The following is a 13,592-nucleotide window of genomic DNA, read 5'->3' as shown; positions in this document are numbered from 1 at the left end:
TGAGACTTTCTGTTGTAGAAAAGTAAAATTCTGATTTTGCTTTCTGAAGGAGAGAGAGAGGTAAATTTATTTCTAATCCAATCCGCCTCTAATCCTGATGTGTGTGCTCTGGTCCAAGCAGCATCACGCTCACGCATTACATCTGACAGGTCCGTTGTAAACCACGTCCTTTAACTCTTCATTTGCAGAAAGCGCCATGTTTATTCACTATACTCAAGAAGTTTCTGTGGAAATATTTCCAGGCCAGTTCAACATCATGGAAAAAAGCAACTCTGTCCCAGTTAAAAAGATACAAGTCATGAAAAAACGAGGCAAACTTTCAGGAATCACTGTCTCTCACTACATCCATCACACCATGATCACTGACATCATCAGGGAAAACACCTGATGCACATTTAAAAGATATATTTGTTCAAGTGAAGTCAGTGAGAAAGAACTGAGTCTGTGTCCTGAACACAGAACAAACTTTAAGCTTGTTGTCTGAGACTTTTCCGGTGTTTTGGAGACACTGTCTCTGTGTCTCTGTATCGCTCTGCGGTTACTGTCCTCAACGAACAGCGCGTGCTGCCGTGAGCCCCTCCCCCGTCCCAAAGTACTTATAGTCGGTCTCACAGCAGCCTCTCACAGAGCAGAGAGGACACCCACAGCACTCCACGTCCAGACTGTTGTTCATGTGGGTCAGATAGGTGGACGGACGCGTGTTGCTGCAGCTCCTGGTGTTTTTATCTTTCATTCATTTGCTCAACACAACTGAGCCACAATGGTTTCTGTGCGCCACTCACTTGAGAGTAACGCACGCGGCCACAGAGCCATTGTTTACACACGCGACCAGCTGTTAGCGCTGTGTGAACCTGGACTGTCTCATGGAGCCAGACATGAAATCCCGAAGGAGATACGGAGGAGACGCCGGGGCTGCAGGGCTGGAGCTAAAGTGCAGGAGAGGAAGAGGAGACAGAAGCTCTCCGTTCCTGCGATCATCACGGGGAACGAGCTGACGGCGCTGATCAGCAGCCAGAGGGAGTTCAAGGAGTGCGGCTGGTTGAGTTTTACAGAGACATGGATGGACTCGCACGTCCCGGACCACAGCGCCGCAGCACCCGGCTTTGTGACAGAGTACGTCCCTCTTGTCCAGCGGCAGCCTGTGTTCACAACGACTGTGAGGAGGTGGACACAGGAGGCTGAGGAGGCCCTGCAGGACTGCTTTGAGTGCACAGACTGGGATGCGCTCTGCCAGCCTCATGGGGAGGACATCAGCGCCATGAGGGACTGCATCACTGAATACATCAGATTCTGTGAGGACACCGTCATGAACCTCCCGTCAAGCTGAGGGAGAGGAAAGACTCCTACAGGAGGAAGCTGGAGGACAAACTCCAGCAGGACAACATGAGTGACTGTGGTCAGGAATGAAAGAGATCACAGGATGTGGGGGGACAGACAGGCTCTGAGCTCCTCAGATCAGTGTGCACTATAACATGCTATACACCACTACAATACATTACAGATTACTAGAGTGCACAAAGATCCACTGTGATGCACAGTATAAGCAACAACAGCAGTAGCACTAGTAGTAATAGTAAGAGCAGCAGATCCACAGTCTAGTTGACTTAGTAACATGTATTAAAGGGATATGAATGAGTACAAATGGACAGAGAGAGGAGCTCAGTGCATCATGGGAACTCCCCCAGCAGTTTTATCACATCTTCTGAAGTCTGTGATTTGTGCACTACAGCAAAAAAAAAAAACATTTAAATGAAACAATATCTACAGACCCTCTTATTTATTCCAAACACTACAAGTCAGTAATGTTTGATCATTCCTGATGATGAGGAGCGAGCAGGAAGTCCATCACAGCTACTAAGACCACTGCTGAAAGGCCTCTGATTCACATCTCTGAAGGTTTATATCAGTTTTTGATTGTTAACTGTTTTAGCTTTTTCTTTTTTAATGTTCATTGAACTGTTTAACAAACTAATAAACACCTCATTTCTTTCTTTAAACTCTTTTATTGTTGGACTGAAACACTTGCTTCCAATGACACTACTATACAATTAGCATTGCTACTATCAGTGATATTACTGCCACTAATGAATGAAGGAAAAGTCACATAAACATTTAGTGTTGGTTAATAACAAACTGATGTTGAACATTGTAGAAGAGAAGCAGAGGTCAGTAAGAGGGAGTGGTCCTCCCTAACCCAAACTTATTCTTCCTGCTGCTCATAGTGAAATGTTCAGTGTAATATTCTGAAATGTTGCATTATTTCTTCATCTTTTCTGTACTTGTGAACCAACTGACAGATTTTCCAGGGACCTGACAGATAAATGAATGTGTGTCCCACTGGTTTCAGGCTCCAGAGCTCAGGAGATGTGAAAGTTTGGCTTGTATTAAATCAGACTGAGAGACTCATGAACAGAATCAGAGCACTTTAAAACTGTGCACTCCTGACCTCTAGTGGCTGGAGTCAGTGTGACATGTTCTCACATTACACACCTAATGCATGTTTGAACTCATCACTTCATAAATGTACCTTAGAATTTGAAACATTCATTTCAAGGAAAATTGGAAATTTATCAAACAAAAATTAAAAAAAAAACAAAAACAACAACTACCAGTCAAATCCACATTTTTACAATTCTGATTGAAATTTAAGCTAAAGCCCAACAACAACAGCCTGTTACAGAGATGGACAGAGGGACAAAGTAAAGGACCAGGACAAACTAGTTCACTTAAAGTCCTCTCAGACTGCTGCTGTAATGTCAATTTACAATTCAATTCAATTGTATTTATATAGCTCCTTCCACAATCAAAACAGTCTCAAAGCACTTTACAGAGACCCAGAGTCTGACCCCAGAGCAAGCACTTAAGGAGACAGGGACAAGAAAAAACACAGTTTGTATCAGTCTGTGTTTCCTGTCCAACTCAGGAAACTTGAGGAAAAAGAGCAGAGGTACTGTTACACACAGTAACACTGCTACAGCCCACTCCACAAAGCCCCCACTCACAGCAACAATGAAGGGAATCACACACGTAACACTGCAGCACACACCTCCACTCCACAGCTGTCATCAACACACAACCCCTCCCACTGGGCTCTGAACAGCAGCCACACATCAAACTTACTGATCACTGAGCAGAAAGCACAGACCCTGTTTTTTCTTTTTAAAAGCACATTAACATTACTAATAGGTCCTATTGTTCAGCTCTGCAGCACTATGAGATGGTAGGATGTGTAAACAGGCCCAACCTGGGAACCTGCCTTGGAGTACAGCACCTTGTTGTTTTGGATAAATCAAGACTCAAGAATCAAGCATGAGATATTTTTTCTGTCATAACTGATATGTGTAGATCCTGCAGATATTAGGACACCATTGAAGTGACTGATATTATGAGATTTTGAGCTTGTTATGTCTACGTTGTAATTTTACAGCAGTGGGTGAAAGAGGTAGCAAAAGTTTGGTCTGCACCTTGAACTTCATGTTGAGGAATTTGACTTTTCACTTGTTTGATGGTGGAAACACAAAGAGAAATATCCCTGTTTGTTTGTAACAATTTGAACCTATTTTACTATTTAGATTTTAGATTCAAATACAATGTTTTGCATTACATTAGTAATTAAATGATAAATTCCAATGAGATGAAGTCATGAATTGTGTATTTTAGGATAGAAAGAATTCTGCAGCATCATGAAAAACACTACAGTACTGGTCCTGTGTTTGCTGGGCTCTGCTTGGTTTCCCTAATAGCTGCTTCTTGAATGATAATAAGGTGATAATGTTGTGGGAGGTGGGGGTGTAAGTGATCATAGCAGGACAAAGTGAGCAATAGCTCTGCCTGATGGAACTGTTTGACCTGTGGAATGTGTGGAATTTCAGGAATGTGTGAATCTTCTGTGGAAGTGTAGCTACAGTTCATTTGCATTGCAATGATTCAGCCTGGAAAATAATCAGTTGTTTTCAGTTTCAGAATGCCTGAAACCAGGAAGAGCTGGATCATGTACGGTGTGCAGGAGGTTAATGAGGCCGTCCAGAATGGGGACAGTGACTTGGAGGAGTCAGATTCAAGTGATGAAGAGGAATGGAAGTTCATCAAATGCCAAGAAGACAGCTAAAAATGTACGCCCACCAAGAGAAGCAGGGACATGACTGGACATGTTCCTGTAAAAAGTGATAGAGGACAGTGCAGACACTGTGCTACAGGTTCCACCAACACACTTTGCAGCCAGTGCAATGTCCGTCCCTGCTTCTCAGAGAAAAAGAACTGTCTTTGGGACTATCATCACTGAATGAGGCTGTAAACATCTAAAACATTCTCATTCATTTGTTTTTCAGGATGTGTGCACACAGTCTGAATCCAGTGTTTGTAAACATGATACACACAACATTTTTTATAATGAATTATTGTTTATAAAAATATGTTGTGTGATTATAATTATTGTGCAGGTATACAGACTTTATAAGCAGGGAAGACTGCAAATGAAATCTGTTGTTCTTTACATGTGTTTACAGTGTGAGTGATATCACTGAAACTCTGCTACACTAAAGACCCAACGTTGTAATATTACAACATTCTCACAAAAAGCCATTAAGTTCTTTTCGAGCCCTCGTGAGCTCTGTTATGATAAAGGGAGTAAAGTTAAAAACCTGAGTATTACCAGTGGTTCTTTCAGGAGTTAGCAGTGCTTCAGTAGAACTGTCAGGACTCTATAGAAAACCAGAGGAAATAAAATGATTCTTAAAATAATTTAGCATTTCTCTTCTGTCCCTCACTCTGAGACCATCAACACGTTCACTAGGTGAAAGACTGACTGAGTTACAGCGAGCAGACAAAGATTTGATGGTCTTCCACAACATCTTTGGGTTTTTGAGACTTTCTGTTGTAGAAAAGTAAAATTCTGATTTTGCTTTCTGAAGGAGAGAGAGAGGTAAATTTATTTCTAATCCAATCCGCCTCTAATCCTGATGTGTGTGCTCTGGTCCAAGCAGCATCACGCTCACGCATTACATCTGACAGGTCCGTTGTAAACCACGTCCTTTAACTCTTCATTTGCAGAAAGCGCCATGTTTATTCACTATACTCAAGAAGCTTCTGTGGAAATATTTCCAGGCCAGTTCAACATCATCGAAAAAAAGCAACTGTGTCCCAGTTAAAAAGATACAAGTCATGAAAAAACGAGACAAACTTTCAGGAACCACTGTCTCTCACTACAACAATCACACCATGATCACTGACATCATCAGGGAAAACACCTGATGCACATTTAAAAGATATATTTGTTCAAATCAAGTCAGAGAGAAAGAACTGAGTCTGTGTCCTGAACACAGAACAAACTTTAAGTTTGTTGTCTGAGACTTTTCCGGTGTTTTGGAGACTCTGTCTCTGTGTCTCTGTATCGCTCTGCGGTAACTGTCTTCAACGAGCAGCGCGTGCTGCCGTGAGCCCCTCCCCCGTCCCAAAGTACTTATAGTCGGTCTCACAGCAGCCTCTCACAGAGCAGAGAGGACACCCACAGGACTCCACGTCCAGACTGTTGTTCATGTGGGTCAGATAGGTGGACGGACGCGTGTTGCTGCAGCTCCTGGTGTTTTTATCTTTGATTCATTTGCTCAACACAACTGAGCCACAATGGGTTTTGTGCGCCACTCATTTGAGAGTAACGCACGCGACCACAGAGCCATTGTTTACACACGCGACCAGCTGTTAGCGCTGTGTGAACCTGGACTGTCTCATGGAGCCAGACATGAAATCCCGAAGGAGATACGGAGGAGACGCCGGGGCTGCAGGGCTGGAGCTAAAGTGCAGGAAAGGAAGAGGAGACAGAAGCTCTCCGTTCCTGCGATCATCACGGGGAACGAGCTGACGGCGCTGATCAGCAGCCAGAGGGAGTTCAAGGAGTGCAGCTGGTTGAGTTTTACGGAGACACGGATGGACTCGCACGTCCCGGACCACAGCGCAGCAGCACCCGGCTTTGTGACAGAGTACGTCCCTCTTGTCCAGCGGCAGCCTGTGTCCACAACGACTGTGAGGAGGTGGACACAGGAGGCTGAGGAGGCCCTGCAGGACTGCTTTGAGTGCACAGACTGGGATGCGCTCTGCCAGCCTCATGGGGAGGACATCAGCGCCATGAGGGACTGCATCACTGAATACATCAGATTCTGTGAGGACACCGTCATGAACCTCCCGTCAAGCTGAGGGAGAGGAAAGACTCATACAGGAGGAAGCTGGAGGACAAACTCCAGCAGGACAACGTGAGGGACTGTGGTCAGGAATGAAAGAGATCACAGGATGTGGGGGGACAAGCACGCTGTCTGAGGGAGACATGGAGAGAGTGAACCAGTGTAACACCTACTTCAACAGGTTTAACTCTCACACTTCTCCTGGAAATCTTTCCTGCCACGAGCCATAAGACAGAGTACAGCTCCTCATCTGTGTGGGACAGATGACTCTGGACTGAGAGCAGCAGTAACTGGCACATTTTGCACATGCTAGCTTTTGGCTAGTGGAATTTCAATTCTAATTTTAATTTTAATGACCTTTTTGTATTTTTTTAAACATATATTTACTGATATAGATTCATGTACAGTTTGCTGAGCACCTGTTCATTGATGCTGCAAGAGTGAAATTTGTTGAGTTTGGAATGAATAAAGTTCATCTATCAATCTTCTATTTATAATCATGTCTTTATTTATGCTGCATCTCACTATAAAAATGTTTGTAATGATCATTTGCTGAACAGCACATTTCTAATCCAATTCAATTTTATTTATTGATGGAAAAATAATGGGATGGATATACTTACATCCATATACTTTTCCTATGCCTTTGTTATATTCTGTGCAGCCTGACCTACAATACCTTGAACTACAGCAAGGCGCACACATTGTTCCCTTGAGATAGATACAGAAGCCTGTCTGGTGCATATTGTTCTTCTTACACAGATACAGAGACAGAGACAGACGTTCAAGGAAACCAGCTGCATGTTTGCATGTTTAGACTCTGACTTTGATTACCAGCTCGAAGGGGAGGTGAAGATGTATACTATACTATAATAATAAATACTGAACACTGATCGTCTCTGAGTCTTGGCTGATTTGGTTAGAATTTTACTAACATAACTTGGCCCTTGGAGTCAGATCTCAATATCTCCTCTATTCTCCAGATCTGGACCTGACACTGTGCACATTTGGAAAAGCCCTCCACCCTGCACCGATTACTAGGAGCAGTTTAGGGAGGCCGGGGCCTGCTGGAGAGGAGAGGGGTGATGAGATTCAGGGAAACTGAGCAGGACCAGGACAATTCAGGTGCAGTATTGATTTAAGTAAAGTGAAAAGCTTACAGAGAAGCTTGAAGGAGTCTGTAGGAAGACCAAAAACTACCTCACGTGTTAGAAATAAAAGAAAAGCTCAAGAGGAGCTATAGAAAAAAAAGAAAGAAAGTCAGGGACTTATAGAGGAAAAAGATAAAAAATGATAATAAAAAAGAGATAAATACCAACAGTGGGATAGAAATCCCAGATCCATACAGTGATGATGGACCCTATGCACATCAACTAAAGAATGCATACTTGAATGGTCTTATGCCCCAAATTAGTAGCTTTCTGAGAAAACATCATGTATGCAAGTTTGCTGAGACAAAATGTATGTTCAGCTGAAAGGCACTTTAGGAATAAGAAGGAGAAGAAGGATTCAAAATGAGCAAGTGTGTATCTCTGAGTGTTCTGATGTTTATTACAGAGGGGATCAACGCAGACCAGACTGGAGCCGGCGAGGTGGCCACGGTAGTGGCTGTGGCAGGGGAAGAGGCAGAGGCGGGGGGCAGAGGAGGAGGATGGGACAATGAAGCCTGCTTTATGTGTGGACGGCAAGGTCATTTTGCGCACACGCACGCACACGCACGCACACGCACGCACACACACACACACACACATCACTATAGTCTCGACATTGTAACGTCAGGGCCAGGATCAGTCACCTCTAAATTGTCGCAGAAAGTAGCAGACTCAGTTCCTACAACTGTGATAATCCAAACACCGGAGCTGATGCATTGTACGATGTACTATCACCACACCCCAATAATGAACAGTCATTATGGATCTTACATTTCCAGCCCCTAATTGCTTATGCGAGATGCAAAACAATTACCACAAATGATCAAACAGTAGAGCCATAAAACATTCTACATAAGATCTATTACACTGTTAAATGTACAGTGTGGACACTCGTACTGACATTCTCAAACTGTTAACATTGCGTGTTTCAGCAGGCACAGTTTGTTTATAGGTCTGTCCTTATGTTAGTCTTAGTCTGCACACTGACTCGCCTCACTGTACCACTAGAGTCTTTATCACTCGTCCCATATTCCAGGAGTTGTGAGGATGAATTTCGAATGCAGTTGTTTTCCACTTCTCTCTGAGCTTGTGAGGAAGCTTTGAAATAACAACTCATATTAGTAGGATTATCCATTTCTTCCATGAATTGTGTTCCTACATCCAATCAGAAAAAGAGTGTAAGCACTTAACGCTTTATTATCTTCAGCTTTGATCTGAGGCCACTTCAAAGCTTTATCCATGTATGCATTTGCGATCTTCAGCTCATCTCCATATTGCCTCTGGAGCAAGTTTCTGGCCTCGAGGTAGCCTCTGTCAGGTGACATATGCTCACAGCTACCAACAAGTTCTTGCAGCTCCCTGCTGGTATACTGCTCCAAGTAGTACAACATGTCCTATAACTGTCTGTTTTATCATCCACAGCATGCTCAAATGCCCTGATGAAGGACTTATAAGTGAGAGGGTCACCTTTAAAAACTGGAATGGCTTTCAAAGGGAGATATGACCTCCTCTGTTGCTGTACCAGCATCTCAGTAATTGCATTCTGCCTCTGGATAACTTCATGCAGTCCTCCATCATTGTGAGCTTTTCAGTATTTTCAACAAAGTCTCTTAATGGTGCTGCTCTTGGTTCATACCAGTTATGTTGATCTGTTTGTCCCTCATCTTCATCTAGTAAAGCCACAACTGCAGGATTTATATCCTCGAACTCAGTGAATGTTTTACCAAACTGATCATGAAGCATTTCTTCTGCCTCATGCACAGTTGAGCCATCTAGTTTCAAGTTTTCAATAATTCTCATTATGCTTGTAAGCTGAGATAATTTGTCTCTTCTGGATCCAGTAAGCCTGCTTATTTTATCCTCCACTGCCTTCTCTGAGGGCTTTGGTGCCCTCTTGTGGGTGGATTGTTCCATGGCCACAGCAAGAACCACTTGGCAAACTGCTGATATCTAAATCCATGTCAAAGCAATGCAATCTGTCCACTTATCTTCTTTATCACCACTATTAAGCAAAACCTTCAGCAATAAGTATGACTGGTAACTATGTTAAAACATGTTTACTTAAAAAAAACAGTTACGAGATTCAATCATAAACACATCTTACTCCTTAGGCTGCTTAATGATAACTGACACCTAAGTGGCTGTGACCTCACACCCTCACAAACAATCAACCAAAAAAGGGGCATTACAACATTTTTCTCAGTTAACCATTGAACGCTGTCATTATGGCTCTTACAGGAACAATGTAAACAAGATACCCTAGCACTGCTGACATTTCTTGCAGAGCAAAGACACAAAGTGAGTAAAAATAAATTATAGTTAAGGAAATCGAAGGTGAAATACTTAGGATATGACATATCAGATGAAGGCAGGTCATTGGATGAGACAAAAAAAACAGCCATTTTAAAAGCTCCTAAACCTAAAACAAAGAGACAAATGATGTCTTTTCTTGGTTTGGTAAATTTCTGTAGAGGCTGGATTCCACATTATGCTGAAGAAACAGCATCATTATCTGAATTAATTTATAGCACAGCTATGGCAGCACATGATCTTGTTACTTGGACTCCAGAAGCCAACGAAGCATTTGAAAGAATTAATGGTAGGAACATCTGTGTTAGGATTACCAAATGATTTAAAACTATTTGAACAAACTGTTGATTGTAAAAATGGATATATGACATCAGTGTTGACTCAAAAATACAGAGGTAAATATAAACCTTTAGCTTATTACTCTTCTAAGTTAGACACTGTTTCACCAGCTCTGCCTACGTGTGTTCAAGCTGTGATTGCAGCATCCATGGCAGTACAGGCTTCAGCTTCTGTAGTGTTGTTCCATCCATTAACACTCAAGGTATCACATGCTGTGTCAGTCATTTTTCTACAAAATAAACTTTTCTTATTTATCACCAGCAGGACACCTTTCTTGTATGACAGCATTACTATCACAGCCACACCTTAAATCCATCAACATTGTTGCCCACAGCTGTAGTCGGTGAACCATGACTGTATGGCAGAAATAGAAGAAAAAGTTTTACCAAGGTAGGATCTTGCTGATAGTCCAGTTACAAATGCAGATATGACTATGTTTGTGGACGGGTCATGTAGGAAGAATCTAGATGGAACTAATGCCACTGGCTATGCTGTAGTTACACTTGATAAAATATTAAAAGCTGAACCACTGCCATCACACCTGTCAGCACAGGCAGCTGAACGGATAGCTTTAACAGAAGCTTGTAAATTAACAAAAGGAAAACTGTGTCCAACAGAAACTATCCAACACAGATCATCCACACTGAACGCAGCAGCGGAGCAACATCAACTTCAGAGACAGAGCGAATATTCAAATGTACAGCTCGAAGATCATTTCAGCATCGGAATACATAGCGCCGAAGAATCCAATCCTCCATCAACCAGACAATCGTTCCCAATGAACAAGCAGCAGTCAACATACAGGCCGATACACGGCCTCCACGCGCACATGCACAGGTGAGCTCACCTGGCTGTAGTTCGCTTTGACAGCGGCTCCTTAAACTTCACTTTCACAACCAGCGCCTACCTCCATACTTTGTCTCCGATGTCTGCACTTCATCCTCTTCCTCCTTTCGTCCTCTTGAATTCGGCTCCGTTGCTCCGTCAGATGCTTTATGACTGTGACTGTGATTAATGTCTTTTATGTTGACATAATGTAGAGACTTCGCAGTCCTAAGAGATGGACCTAAGATGGACCCTACTGTCTGACGCTACACAAAAAGTCCACTGAGACTTCAAACCTAAATTTAACAGTTTATTAACAAACAAAAGATAATCAACTCATGAGAACGTGCTCTAAAATATAACCAAAATAATCTGTGATCAAAGAAAATTAACGGTCAACAGAAAATACGGCGTCCCACCCGCTGTCTGTCTCTCAAACAAAAGAAGGTCCAACAGGTGATATCAACTAATGTACACGCCCATAACCATGTGACCCGCTATCCCCCCAATCAACATGATCACATGAACAATATCCTAATAAACAAAGAACAAACAATATCCTTTAACTTTACCACCAGTAAAAATAAATAATACATTCATGGCTCCTACAACCTTGGAAACAATCGACATAAAGTGCAGGACGACTGGTCTCTAAACAGTATTTCACGGCTCATCATGTGGGCATCATGAAGCCAGAGAGGGGAGGTCCTCAGTCAGGTGAAGGTCCACTAATCAGGTGACCCCACCCCCTCTGTCTGTCTGTCTGTCCCCCCCCCCCCCCTCTCTCTCTCACACATGTAAAGTGTGTTTTTCCCTCAGAGGACATCTGACATCTATAGTGAGAGAAAAACTACTTTCTAAGCTGCAGTGATGTTCAGTGGTTCAACTCTCCAGTCTGTCTCTCACTCTACGTTACTGCTTTAACCTTTAGACAGAAGTAAAGTATCTGAGCGGAGTATTTAGTATTTAGAGAATATTAACGTGAAGAACGCTCACTCTGTCACCGTTTCCCCTCTGACACAATTTTCATGAACGAAAGAAAAATACATCTTTTACATTTTTATACTTTTTAACACTTCCACTTATATTATTATTTTTAACCTAAAGACAGCACAATGATACTCAGAGCTGCAGAGTAAACAGAGCTGTGTTGTGCTCATACTAACTTTTACTATTGTGTGAATCTGGAGCAGGAGAGTTTATATTACTGAGACTGTGCAGCAGCTTTTTAATTCTGAATAATCCTAGTTTCAAACTTCAGTTTACTCAGAACCAGAAAAAAGCTATAATATAGATACATTTATATAACTATAAATAATCATAGAGATAATTTAAACCCTTGATGCTCCAACAAAGTCCATCAAATAAAGAACAATATGAATATCACTCATTTCATTGTTGAAGAATCATGAAGTGACACTAAATCCTTCAGTAACAAGTGAGATGTGAGGATTCACAGGCTGTACATTAAAAACACACAGAGGCTGATGACGGAACTCTGCTGGAAAATCTAATCAAATAAACCTTTACCATCACTGAGGAACCGACAGGACTTCTGCTGCTCCACTGTGCTCCGGTTAGACTGACCTTTTCAAATACCTGTAATGTTTCACAGATAGAAGGAAAAGGGCGTTGTAGCGTGGAGAGGGGAGGGTTGTCCCTTAGTCGCAGATGTGTGTAGGACAAAATGCATTGGACAATGCGAGTTTCAGAAACTGTCCTGAAGTAGAGAGACTGTTAATACATTTGATATAGTAGTATGTTTAATGAGACGGTTTAGCACAGAAACAAGGATTCAAATTCAGATGACTCAGCAGCTGCTACCATTAAAAATCCAAACTCTAACTGTTGCAGGGTTTTTAATCTTTATCAGATGATTTTTTTAGACGATTCATATGTTGTATAGATTCTGTTTGATGTTTAGTTCTGCCGTTTCCTACTGATGAATGAATTTATTGAGCCATATTGTAAATCGAACACTTTCTAATATAATCGGTCTTTAGGAGGGTCTGCCCCACCCTATCCCAAACCCTGTGACACTGTTCCATCCAAACTTATTCTTCCTGCTGCTCATAATGAAATGTTCAGTGTAATATTCTGAAATGTTGCATTATTTCTTCATCTTTTCTGTACTTGTGAACCAACTGACCTGACAGCTAAATGAATGTGTGTCCCACTGGTTTCAGGCTCCAGAGCTCAGGAGATGTGAAAGTTTGGCTTGTATTAATACAGACTGAGAGACTCATGAACAGAATCAGAGAACTTTAAAACTGTGCACTCCTGACCTCTAGTGGCTGGAGTCAGTGTGACATGTTCTCACATAACACACCTTCTATTACATGTTTGAACTCATCACTTCAAAAATGTACCACCATTCATTTCAAGGAAAATGGGAAATTTATCAAACAAAAACAAATCTTAAAATATACCAGTCAAATCCACATTTTTACAATTCTGATTGAAATTTAAATTAAAGCCCAGTGAACAACCTTAAATGCTACAAAGGTAAGTGGTAAAGTGCCTGAGGAAACATATGATAAAATCAATTTAAAAAAAAATTTAGGTCAAAAATAACTGAAAAATCATGTCTCAAACAAAAAAGGTCCAACAGGTGACATCAACTAATATACACGCCCATAACCATGTGACCCGCTATCCCCCCAATCAACATGATCACATGAACAATATCCTAATAAACAAAAAACAAACAAACAATATCCCTTAACCTTACTACTAGTAAAAATACAGGTACATGAGATATGTGGTTTAAAGGTTTAATAATGAAGTATACACA

This window comes from Toxotes jaculatrix, chromosome 14 (assembly GCF_017976425.1).
Source record: "Toxotes jaculatrix isolate fToxJac2 chromosome 14, fToxJac2.pri, whole genome shotgun sequence".
Taxonomy (NCBI): domain Eukaryota; kingdom Metazoa; phylum Chordata; class Actinopteri; family Toxotidae; genus Toxotes; species Toxotes jaculatrix.
Note: the sequence above shows the minus strand (reverse complement) of the source record.